We start from the raw sequence: 12,690 nt of genomic DNA on the forward strand, positions 1-12,690 counted from the left end.
ACCACAATAAAGTTTTACAAATTGGAATTTTTCTTTCATTTATTTCAGGAAACTTTCCTATTTCTAGAAGCCTAATGTGACTATGTGTACCTATTTAACATGTCTGCAGGCAAGCATTTAATACTATTTGTTTATTTTCTATTCATAATGGGTCCCACCTCTCTAGTACAGATGTTGGGGGGGGGACCCTCAAAATCACAAATGAAGCTTAGCAATAATCAAACCAATTTTAATCATGGTCCTGCATTGTGACCCAGTTATTTTCCCACAGTGCTGATTGAGCTGCAGTGCAGTGACAGCTAGCTATAAAATCTGCAACATGTAATTAAGCTTCACAGCATATACATGTAAGTGTAACTAGACTAAAGTGAATCTTAATTTTTCAAATTAGGCTCAATTGGATGTGAAAACATTGTCAAACTGGAACATGTACCCGTCTTTATAAGTGTCCTTCTTTCTGCATCTTAGCAAAAATGCTCGGACTTGATTGTGATAAACTCATAAATAAATTGACCTGAGAACTGCTTATTTTTCAGGATTGGAACGTACATATTATTTTGCAAATACAACGCAAAGCAATAATTCACCAAGCAGTGTAACCTCCTCCATTTTCTTCAGTTTTGCACTTGCTATTTCTGCATGTGGTTTACTAAGCAGATTGCACCAACAACAGGGCTATGCAAACTCACAAAAAGTCAAGCAGATGAGAGCAATTTGCATCTGGTTTGGTTGTCTTTCTCGCCCACAAATGCAACAGTTGTAAAGTGATACAACTAACAGGGGGAAGTGCTTTGCCTTTTTTTCTTATGACTTTAAGAAAAAACTGAATTTCCTGACTTAATAGAGTATTCTTCGAAATTTAGGAAACCCATCTGAATGGAGTTATCCTCCAGGAATGGCATTTCAGAATTGAAAAACTATGCTGTAGATTAAAAAAGACACTGTAATGACAAGAAAAACCATTCATCCATAAAATTACCTGAAGCCAATACAAAAATAATGTGCTAATCTTTAACAATATATATATATATTTTTATATATATATATATATATATATATATATTTTTATATATATAAAGAGAAACCCATGTGTGATTTCATTCTGTTGATTTCATCTGTTTAATAAAAAACGTGTCTGTCTTCTATCAAGGTGTCCTGGCTGCGTGCTTGCTCAACACAGATGGCTTTTTTATCATTTTTCTGTTCTGCACCAAAATTACCATCAGCTTTTATCATCATGCAGTAGAGGTCCTTACAGAGTAGTAAATATCACTAGAGCTACAGTGAAGACCGAAATTATTTATACCCCTGTCAGACGTAGGTTTAAAGAAATAATATAATGTCACTAAAAGTTTTTCCCAAAACTTGTACTCCTTTCACTTAGTTTTATTATCCTTTTGGAAATGCCTGTCTCATTTCATATCAAAAACGTACTTTTTGGTTGAATGAAAGTAATTTTAAACCTAAATCCGAGAGGGAGAGGAATATTTTCAGATTTCATCGGTTTTTAAGTTCCAGTTCTAGCACTTTGTCTATTTTTACAGCTACAAGGACGTATAAAATCTTTTTTTTTTTTTACCATTAACACATACAAATACCATCATTAATTTGGCCTAGAATTCATATTGTACATAAAGGACATTTGGTAAGCCATTTTCACCCATAAGATTATTCTCACATCAGCAATGATGAACTGAATGCATTTCTCATCGTCATGCTTCAACACCATTTAATTGTGTCGTCAGATTTCTCCGACTCGTAGGTCATGGGGATTCTACCTCATTTACACCAAGCCACACACACACACACACACACACACACACACACACACACACACACACACAAGACAGAAAAAAATCTCTTTTTTTTCTTCCCTTCCCTTAAAGGGGCCCCCGAAACATGCCCAGACTGGAATTTGCCAAAATATCTTCTCTCCATTCAGACACACACTGTGCCCTATTTCAGTCTCAATTCACCTTTTTTTTTTGTTTTTTTGTTTTTTTTTCTTTCACCAGCATCTCAATTAAAACCCTTCTGGAGGCACAGTGCCCCACGGAGCCTTGGAGGCTCACTGTGGTAGTAGATTACCCTGGCAAATATTTGCCACACATTCTTTATTTTGAAACCCACGTCATTAATCTATCACTTAACTTTCTGTCTTGGTCTTAATCAACACCCTTGGAGATGAAACACGGAGGTGTACGATTAGTTGTCAGACAAGTCTGTGCGTTTGTGACTCCATTTTAAAGTTGGGTCACACAGTTTTTGTGGTTTAGGATGATTTTTAAACTTGAATCTGGCATAGGGTTTTTTCTTAATTCTTTAAGATATGCAAATATTTTTACCATTAACATTTGTGCATGTTACAATAAAGTAATTTTTAGTTGGAGTTTCCATTCATCCATTGTCTATCCCTGCTTGCCCTTGCAGTGTTGCAAGATGGGGGGGGGGTAGTCTGGTGCCCATTTCCACCCTGGACTGGTGACCAGTTTAATACCAGAAAACCGCACGCACACGCTTTCATACTAAAAGGTGATTAATAAGAACCAACGACCCTAAAAGAACAATTGGAGTAAGTTGGAATATCTGGAGAGAACCCTAGGATGCACAGGGAAAAACATGCAAACTCCAGGCAGACCAGGCTGGGATTCAAACCCAGGACCTGTGCACTACAAGGGTAATAACTGAAGCATTTTATTGCACATCATAGCTGTGTGTGTCTGTCATAAAGTGTACTGTACTGTACATCTTTCTTTCCCCCTCTACTCAATCTGCCTTCAGGAGCAAATGGATTTTTTTCTTGTGTGTGTGGTTTCCAAGGTCTGCAACAAAAATGTTCTCCTGTGGAGATCTTGTAAGAACTACATTCAGCTGGTCCCTCTGTCTGCCATTAAGACCATCTTTCCTTTTTTTTTTTTTATCCCCAGACCTTTGAGACCTCAAACTGCCAAATGAGTTGAATTATGGCCAGTTATGTGGAGTGGACCCAGCATCACGGGGGACAGGCTTTAGTCAGTGGAACTAACTACACTCCTGACCATTAAAAGGCAGCCTGACACCACCTCTTCATCTCCTGCCTGCTCGAAAAGGCCAGCAGTGCAAACCCCGTGTCCCCAAGCTAAGACAAAGTGTAGCAGTCCGACCAAAGAGCCAGGTAACCGACCACCTTTTCTGTCGAAATGTCTGCTTAACAGCCATAATACCATCATACCCCTTTGCTGATGCAAGAACATTTCTACAAAAATATGGTTTCTTGCGTTAAAATAACTATTTCTAGCTACGTACATCTCAGTAAATTAGAACAGCAACAAAAAGACAAATTAATTTAATTAACTCAGCTCAAAAGTAAAGCTAATATAGATTCTTTAAACAGAGATTATTTAAACCGACATATTATGTCCATGTTATAGCTTTCTGGGGCAGGGTGATATTGAGAAAAAAAACGAAAAATTTTTTTTTTACACTGGAATCATGATTATTATTTTACTATGCTGAAGATCAAATCCTCTGTGTAATCTAGCATTACCTCTAGTAGGAGCAGGTGGCTTACATCTGTCATCACTTACGCAATGCTTTGTTTGATGGACAATTTAGAAAACATTTTGAACAACACAGTGAAAGATTGCATGTTTAATGCTAATTTCAATAATACAAACTACAAATCCTAAATTTAACCATGTCATTTATTAGCCGTTTAATTCCTCCCCTATTGAAGTCAATGAAATAAGAGAAAAAAGAGGAAAACAAAACTGATGCATCAGAGAAAAACATAGAATCAAGGCTATGTTTGATTCTACTTATCCAGCTATTTAGACTATCCCATAACATTTCTAATTTGGCTAATCAACACATTCTGATTCCTCACAATCTAACATCATTACGTCTTCCATCCCTATGGCCAACGCTAGCACAAGGCAGGGTACTGACTTCAGAGTCACTGACACCCTCCAGGAAGAGGGTAAGTCACAGAAGACATTTGCTAAAGGAGCTGGCTATTCAGAGAAAGCTGGACTGAAGCATTATTTGAAGAAAGGTGATGTGAAGGAAAATGTTTCATAGAAAACAGTGCTCCAATAACAGGAATAATCGCAGGATAGAGAGTGTTGTGAATGGAAGCACTTTCAAGAGTTTGAAGGTGCTTCCACTCAAACTCATGGACTGCAGCTGGAGGCAGAAGAGCAACCGCACACAGGACGTGGACCACAACTGTCATATTCCTGAAAGGGAGTCAAAGTCTGAAGCCTCTGACCTCCAAAAAGAGAAAAAAGGATCAGACTGTTGCTCAAATCTCCTCCTTTCAGATGACAGTACATTTTGTATCTCATTTCAAGGTCCCAGTGTCTGATGATGATGATTTAGAGAACTTTGTCCTCCTTAAGTGCTGGTCGACTGTATTTTATCAATTCCAAAGCCATTGCGGTCGTTTTCCAGGATATTTCTGGGAACTTTATGGTTCCCTCTGCTGAGAAGCCTTATTAAGATGTTGATTTAAATTTATAGCAGGTCTTGACACCTTCCCACACTGCCAAAAGTTACAATACCTGGCTTAATGATCATGGTGTTACTGACTATGGCCAGAAAACGGACATGACCATTACCCATAGAGATTCATTGGTGTCTCGTCAAGGGAAAAATTAAACATTAGACCCAAGAATACTTACAGTATCTGTGTAAGATCTATATTATACATGAAATTCAGTTTATAACAAAAGGAAAATTAAGGTTTTCAGGGTTTTCTGATTTATTGATGTGCATATGCATTTTTTTAAATCTTTTGCCTTTACTTCACGTTTGCCGTCTTTCATATTTAATGCAGTAGCTGGAAGATAGAATACTTAACTGTGAATGGGTGAAACAAGCAAGTTAAAAACATACAGTATATTGCAACAACACTCACACACACACACACTCACACCAAAGTTTGATCTGTCACAATAACAGGGGTATCATGACATGGTGGCTGCAGCCTTTTTTCTTCTCTGTCTCTCTACCATTTTGCTCCTCTCTGGTAATGTAATGCAATGTGTAATGTTTGCTGTAGCCGGTGGCTGAAATTGAATGAGTGATACAACCTGAGGTGCTGGGATAACCGTGGGCAGAATTGATGCTATCTGTCCAATGATGGTGTTATTTTGTGGAAGGGAGGCAACAAATCGGGGAGAAAAATGCTTGCGCCTCTCTGTATGATTTTACAGTTTAAGTGGTGAAAGACAAATAGAATATCGGTGATGTGCTAGCAAGAGGTTGTAAATAGCTGAATAATAATCCTCGATTTCGACGTTCATTTATCTTTCCTGCACTGCTTTGCAGAGCTATACTTGGCATTTCAAATGGTTGTAGGCTCTGCTTTTCTGCAGCTTCAGTGAGCTCAGCTCCCATGTTTAGAGGTGAGACAGGTTACATCCACTCTCTATTCTTCTAATAGGGTCGGCTCAGAAACGGGTCAGAGGTAAACTAATGACACCTGCAACAGATGCTTCTTCCTTGAAGCCTGTGCTTATGCTTAGCAAAGGCAGTGCTTGGGGGAATAACTGCATGCTGTTTTAAGACCCAGGTGGTGGGGCTCGGGTCAGCTGCTAACCCCAGAAAAGACTAAATTCAGCTCTTTCTGCCTGTTTGGGGCTCAAGCCAATGGTCCTGGGCTATTGTTATGGGGTCAAGTTGAAGCTGTACAGATTGCCTGAGCAGCTAACATACATTCATCAAAAATTCAGCACCGCATGGCTGTAAAGTTCTTCTTATGTAGGCTAAAGGGTTTACACGAAGAATTGATAACTCTTTTTATTTTTTTCTCCTTGTTGGTTCACATATTTTTATTTGGATTTAAAATGGTTTGTATTTTTAGAACATGTCTTATCTTTAATGGATGCCAATTTATCTCATAATTGTTAAAAACAAACATTTAGTTTGAAAATGGTTATACAGGGAGGAAAAAGTCTTGAAATATATTTATATATGTACATACAGTATCTCCTTTGGTACAATTGGCACAAATAATTTCCATAAAATAAATGAAACCTATGTATAACATAGAGGGTTATTTCTCTTAGTTAATCATCAAAAAATGACAGATAAGTGAACATGTTGTTCGAACAGAAGGCCAAAGGCTTCTTGTCTTCATAAAACAGGAAACGCTTAAGAAAATAGAAATAGTTACTCACTGCAAATTGTTCCAACTTAAAGTCTGATGAAAAATGCTGAATGAAAACGTTGTTTTTCATGGTGTGTTGAATTTTGAGAAGAAAAGCAGGTGAAACAAACATCCAAAGACTACTGTTGTATTTTGGTAACTATTTCTACTTAATAACAGTAACGTGTGTCCATCATAACAACAGTGCTGTACTAAAGATAATAAAGGTTTATATGAGGGGTAACAATATTTTTTTAGTCGGGCATTTTTCCCAGTGAAAATATCTTCAAACAAAAAGTTTACTTTTTCTAAATTTGTTAGAGGGATTCCTATTGCATTAAAATATTGTTTTATTTTAAACCTTTTATTCACTTTTAGCAAGGGTGCCAGTAAACTTGAAGGAAGGTATAGGACCATCTTAACTTAAAATATATGCAAAACAATGCATTTCTTATTAAGCACAACATTTTGTACAAAATTCCATTCATGAATAAAATTCATTAACACCCATTTTTTAAATTTTCTAAAATACTTTAAGCCCTCTCCTCTCTGCCACTGCATGTGTTTAAATGTAACATGTCGCCAGTGAGCGCTCTGAGAGAAAACTTGAGTGTGAGGGGCTATTTTCTTCTTCCACGTAAACAGCTGGCAGCATCCCATGCTTTCACAATTAATGGGCATCTAATTGGCCATAATCATTTTCACTTAAGGAAATATAAAATACGCTGTTGCCCCTGGAACAGACAGCTGTTGATAGAACCTGCTGCCATCAGAGCTCCAGTGTTTAAGGATGTGGCTTATCACTTGTAAAGTCTGCATACAGTACAGTGAACCTCTATAGAGGTAGATGGTACATAAACTACTGTAAGAATATACTTTTCATATTTTGGCCTGCATTTTTACTTTAGTTTGTGGTACAATCTGATTCTTAAATGTGTAATATATATGTATTAAGCTACATTATGTAAATTAGTTGCTGGTGGTAATTATTTAGAACAGTTGTTTCTTCTATTGCTACAATTATTTACTTACACCGTGTTCCAAATTATTATGCAAATTGGACTAAAGTGTCATAAAGATTTAGTTTTTGTTGTGCTATGAAATTTATAGATGGTATTGTGTGTGTCAGGGCTTTTTGAATCGCTATAATTAACTTCAGAGAGCTGGTTGATTAGTTTGTCTGGTGAGCTCAATTAAAGGAAATGTTCCACATTATTAAGCAGGCCACAGGTTTCAAGTAATATGGGAAAGAGAAACCCTACTGAGAACCCTCGGAGTTTCTTCAAGCAGAAGATCTGAGGGTGGGATGCATTTCGTATCAAACCAGCAGCTCTAGGAAGGTTTTCTGACATCCTGCAAAGAAATTCACGCAGAAACTTTCCACAAACTCACAGGTTCAATGGATGCAAGAATTGTGCAGGTGATATCAAAGGGGTCCTATGTTAACATGTAACTCTGTCTGTTAAGATGTTTTTGATTCAAACAGCTTTTGATTTTAGTACATATGACCACCTAATGCTGCACATTCAAAGAATGACCGTTTGCAGTTCTTTATAATCCATAAAATGTTTAGAAAATCTGCTGTGCATAATAATGTGGATAAGTGCATTTTGAATTTTTTATTTTTGAAAGAAATACTGTTCTCATGGGGAGCTTTGTTCAGTAAAATTTGATTTATACTGTATTAGTTCATGACTTGAAAATTATACTGACCATCATTTGCATTGACCATTTAAGAAAGTCAGAGAAAATATCACTTGCATAATAATTTGGAACACGGTGTATTTCTAAAGTTATCCATAACATTTATTAATGGTTAATGTTGTTTAGTTAAATGGACTTGAGCACAAATAATCTGACAAGATAAACTTTTTGACCTTTCGGTTTTACATACATAATACTGTTTAACTCAAACACTATGATAAGGCAGCTTCTTAGAGTACTTGGTGCTTTTCATTTTTAAATGTTGTCACCTTAAAAAGTTTAATTGGTGTCTTTTTGTGGTTTCCAAATAAGGACTGTCTTTAGTTTTGGTGTCCAGGAAAATTTTTTCAAGCAGCCAAATTTGTCTTTCTTGTAAGTGAAGGAAATCTTTTGTAACTTTCCTTCAGCCTGCTGACTGGCAGTGCACGGGAACTGGTAGGGAAGAAACACCAATGTGTTAGTTTATGGGTCAAATATCCAGAGAAAGCCCCAGTCACTTTATCTCTTTGTCAGGCTATGGTAGAAAAGGTTGAGCAACTTTAGCGTTTAAAAAAAGCCTTAGTATATCAATGTACCAGTGAGTGACTGATACCTAATACCAAAATATCAAGAGCTTAGAAAGGTGTGTGTGCGTGTTCATGTATCTTTCAGTTTACATCTGTAGAGTTATGTGTTCATTTAGTCCAGCGTGCTCTCCCCAAGGTTACCTTTTAATAATAAATAGGGAAAAAGTAGAAAAAGAATTGAAAAGATGATGCCTTGTGGTTGACTGACAAGCAGTGTTAGGAGTAAATTTAGTGGTGTTCGCCTATATGACTTGTCTGCCCGGAAAGCTTCTTGGCCACGCAGTAAAATGGGACACAAAGGAAAGTGAAGAAGAAAAGAGGTTACACTGGTTTACGTTATAAGGCTGTGAATGCCTTTGACTTCAGCTTTGGGGTTCTTTCGTACAAAGCACAAATTAATTTACATGATGATGCGTCTTCAGCTATAAGCCGTTCTCCTAATGAAAGGGGAGAATCAGTGAGCAGAAGAAGCGAGGAAATCAGTGTGTGGGATAGCAAAAAAAAAAAAAAAAAAAAAAAGTAATGTCAAACAACCTGATTATGAGACAGGGATGGATTAAGGGCATTGTTTAAACTGGAAGAGGAGGTACCTTCCCCACTGCTGGCTGCCATCTTATCTCACTCCCCAACAGTGGTCTAATCTGTTGGTCGAGTATGCCTGCAAATAATTTCTGTCTGTCACACAGACAATGGAGCTGCCACCTTGTTGTGCATCACGGATTACTGTACCGTTCATCCTGTCCCGCCCCTACAGAGACTCCTGACAAAGGACTTAATTGAATATCCGTCCGTGGCTAATTTGTGTGTGTTCCATGTGGGCACACGCAACAACACAAGCTTTAATTCGGTGGCACATAAATAGTAAAACAAACAAACACAGAGCTGCATGCACATGCCGGGATGTAGGAACTTAGTTTGAGGCGATTTGTTCATTTAGTCTGATGTTGAAAGTCAAGAATTATGGCTCCTGGTCCTTATGGCTAAGCTGTAAACAAATGTAATGGACTGGATTCAATTAACACTGTCTAACCTTACATATAATTATATGAAGGCACAGAGTGAGGAGTGGGAGATAATGGAGTTTTTTTTTAACCTTGAACTTTAACCTCACATTACCCATTTGTTTATCAAATTAAATTAAGCCAGTAGATTTGTTATGCCTATGCTTAAATACATATAATCACCCGTTTTAGCCTCATATTACATTCATGCTTAAGCTAATTAAGCCTTGGTGTTTATCATGCATACACAGTGATGGCTTTGTATTATACTTCTGCAGGAGTTGTTATCAAAATTGCAGGTGTTAAATACTTGAGTGGCTCATACAGTACATCTAGTTAGTTGAGGGTTATTTATTGAATTTTATTTAATGTATAAAGCTTAATGCAGAAGCTCCTAAACTGCCGATAACCGCCAACTTGTTTTTTTCCTTTCTTAAGGTATGTTTTAATTTTTGATACAAAGTAATGTTTCAATTCTTATCTCTGTTGGTGTTTGAATATTGCATGTATGATTTTATTTTCTGTCCTAAAATATATAGTTATTGCTATTTACATTTCCATTTCCAGGCAGTGCACTTCAGCTCTCATGTCCTCGTGTTCAAACTTTGACCTCTCTTGCTCTGCACAAAAAGACATGATCTGAGCATGAAGTGCGTCATTTTCACCTGCAAGCATGTCATATTGTGTTTGCTTGTGTTGTTGCCTGGAACTCCTGCCAGTTGTGGAGCACTCGATTGTCCTACGGAGATTTTCAACTACCTGGCCGAGTTCTTCGTTTTCCTTCTCCAATTTTTCACACGGGGTGTCCAGAGAAGTTCTGTCTGTAAGAAGACTATCCAGATCAGCCACTGTCAGCCATTTTTTAAATTCAGTCAACTGTAACTCTGAACAACTGTACCTATCCTCACAACTTTTGTTCTTCAGTCAACCTGAAATGTAGAACAAATGAGTTGCTCTTTGGAATTTGGAAATAAAGGGAGATGGATCACTGAGATCCATGCATGCGTAGGGAAAACATGCAAACATGCACAAAGAACCCCACCGAGAATCTGAATTAGGAGCTTCTTGCAGCAAGTGCTACCAACTGCGCCACTGTCCAATTCATCTAAATGTCCTTTTTATGTTCAGTACAGTATCAAACACTCGAAATGTATTTATTAGCAATTGATTTTGTTCAAAAGCAACCTCTTACTTAAAATATGTCAAAGATTAAATTCATATTGTTCACAAACTGCAGAAAAAATATTCAGAAAATCTACAAATACTTCCTGTTGTGACACTACTGCTATCTGGGCATATAACTTGATGAAAACCAAGCTATATGCTCATGTAATTCTGAATTATTGAAATGATGCATTAAGTGTGTTTTACTTACAAAGCCTGTATACAAAATGTACCATTGCATTTCTCAGATCTTTGCAGGTTCATATGCAATCTGTATGGAACTTGGTGCTTCTGTTTTCAGGATGTGGATAAGCATCCGCTCCATCTGCCATTTCTCCTTCTTTCCTTCCTTCCTCCTTTCCATCCTTTACAAATTAAAAGGCTTAAGATCTGCTAGGAATGCTGAATATTGCTTAAATTTTTGTAATATATTAATCATAGCTCACCTTCCAAGTTCCACAAATGTACACACGGCACAGAAGACCTTCCGTTAGCGATTTTTCTTCTCTCTAAAAATATTTATTTGAAGGTGACAGCTTTTCTTTGTCACATACCATGTTTGTCTCAAACTTATTCGGGCTTCAGGCAGACTTCAGGCTGTTGCACCTTATGTATTTGTTTATTTTCAAGATAAGGGGCCCTCTTTTGTGGATAAGCAGCTGATGCGCCGACTCTGTCAAGCTGGGACAGGCCGGGAGAAGATAAAATAGTCTGTTAATCTGGTGCTGGTGAGCAGAGAGAGTGATGTTATTGACCTACGCTGGCAGCAATGTGTTTCAATTATACACTGCCATCCATTTGTCAGGCAGGCAGAGCGATGGAAAGGGGGCACAGGGTTCAGGCCTGGGTTAGAGTCATTTTCCATCACTTACGATGTGTCTTTGGAAAGCACTTTAATTGAATTACCCAATTTATTCTTCAAGCAACAATGCCTCGGCCTAGACCCATGACGTGAGACAATTAGATACATGGTTACAATCAGGCACTTTGCATTTTTCAGTTATTCGTGTTGCATATGGTGAAGAACTTTTTTGAACAAATCCTCTTTTCTTTCTTCTGAAATTTTGCAACAGCAACATTACTTTCCTGTATACACACAACGCTGTGTGTATATAGCAAAAGCTATATTTTCTTAAAAACATAACTACTAAGGTCCTAATCAAAACGTTTCAAGACTTCACTTAAAGAATTATTTGTTAATGCTAGCAACGCTATCTTTAGATTGTAATTAAACACATCACCTTTCAACAAGATTTTATTCCACTCAGCTGGTATTATTTTAGGCTTTTTATTACCTATTTTCCTGAAAGGCAATAGAAAAATGTTAATCATTGGGATGTGCCAAAAAGTTTGATTTGCACAAAAACCGTGATTCTCATTTACTACGATTCAGAATCGATTTAAAATGTATAGAACACGATACAAAAAATAAAACAAATCCGCTGGCTGTCAGCCTCCATTTTGTAACTACACAGGACATTCTGACGTCACCACATAGACAGTACTGGAACATACTCGTTGTCAACTGAGGAGGCTGTCTGTAGAGGCAATAAAATAGAAGTAATAAAGTCCATTGCTTCAAAAGATTGCCCTTATGATTAGACGGGCACACATCTACATATCTATCTTAATAAATAAATTAAAAAAAACACAGAAGAAGGCACAATATCAAAACTGAATTAGACTGATTTAGTCAGCTGTTTCTCTTTGGGTCCCGCTCATAATGTTCTAAGCAGTCTTGTTTGAATAGTTTCCCTGATATTTGCAAATTGCATGAGGTTGAGAGTGATTAATTCTAATCAAGATCAATTTATTCTGGAAGAGCAGCTGGAAGAAGCATAAGTGTTGACTGCATTCTGTCTGTGAGTTGTCTAACCGGATTGCCAGGCTGTCTGTCTTTTCAGCATCCAGTTCCAGGTGTAGAAAGTGCTCATGTTAGATTCATACTGGCCTGCCCGCACTCTGGCCCTAGCACCTGGCTGTTCACAAAACTCTTGTTGTCAGTTTATTCGTTTCCGCCAAGACAGGTCCTCCTTGTTTACAACTAATCACCAGCGTCTTTCTTTCCTGTATCTCCAATGCTCATCTTGTTAAGGGGGAACAATTGTGGAAAAAAATGTATTCC

General features: G+C 37.4%; 1 long non-coding RNA gene across 1 annotated transcript in view; it reads left to right on the plus strand.

The window, feature by feature from the left end:
- Positions 1-10,969, plus strand: part of LOC122828339 — an 80,329-nt gene extending 69,360 nt beyond the window's left edge. The window contains exons 2-3 of the long non-coding RNA XR_006370207.1: positions 2,928-3,154; positions 9,969-10,969. This is a non-coding gene — a long non-coding RNA (uncharacterized LOC122828339). The remainder of the gene's footprint in view (positions 1-2,927; positions 3,155-9,968) is intronic.
- Positions 10,970-12,690: the final 1,721 nt, after the last annotated feature.

The sequence above is a fragment of the Gambusia affinis genome, linkage group LG03, assembly GCF_019740435.1.
Source record: "Gambusia affinis linkage group LG03, SWU_Gaff_1.0, whole genome shotgun sequence".
Lineage (NCBI taxonomy): Eukaryota > Metazoa > Chordata > Actinopteri > Cyprinodontiformes > Poeciliidae > Gambusia > Gambusia affinis.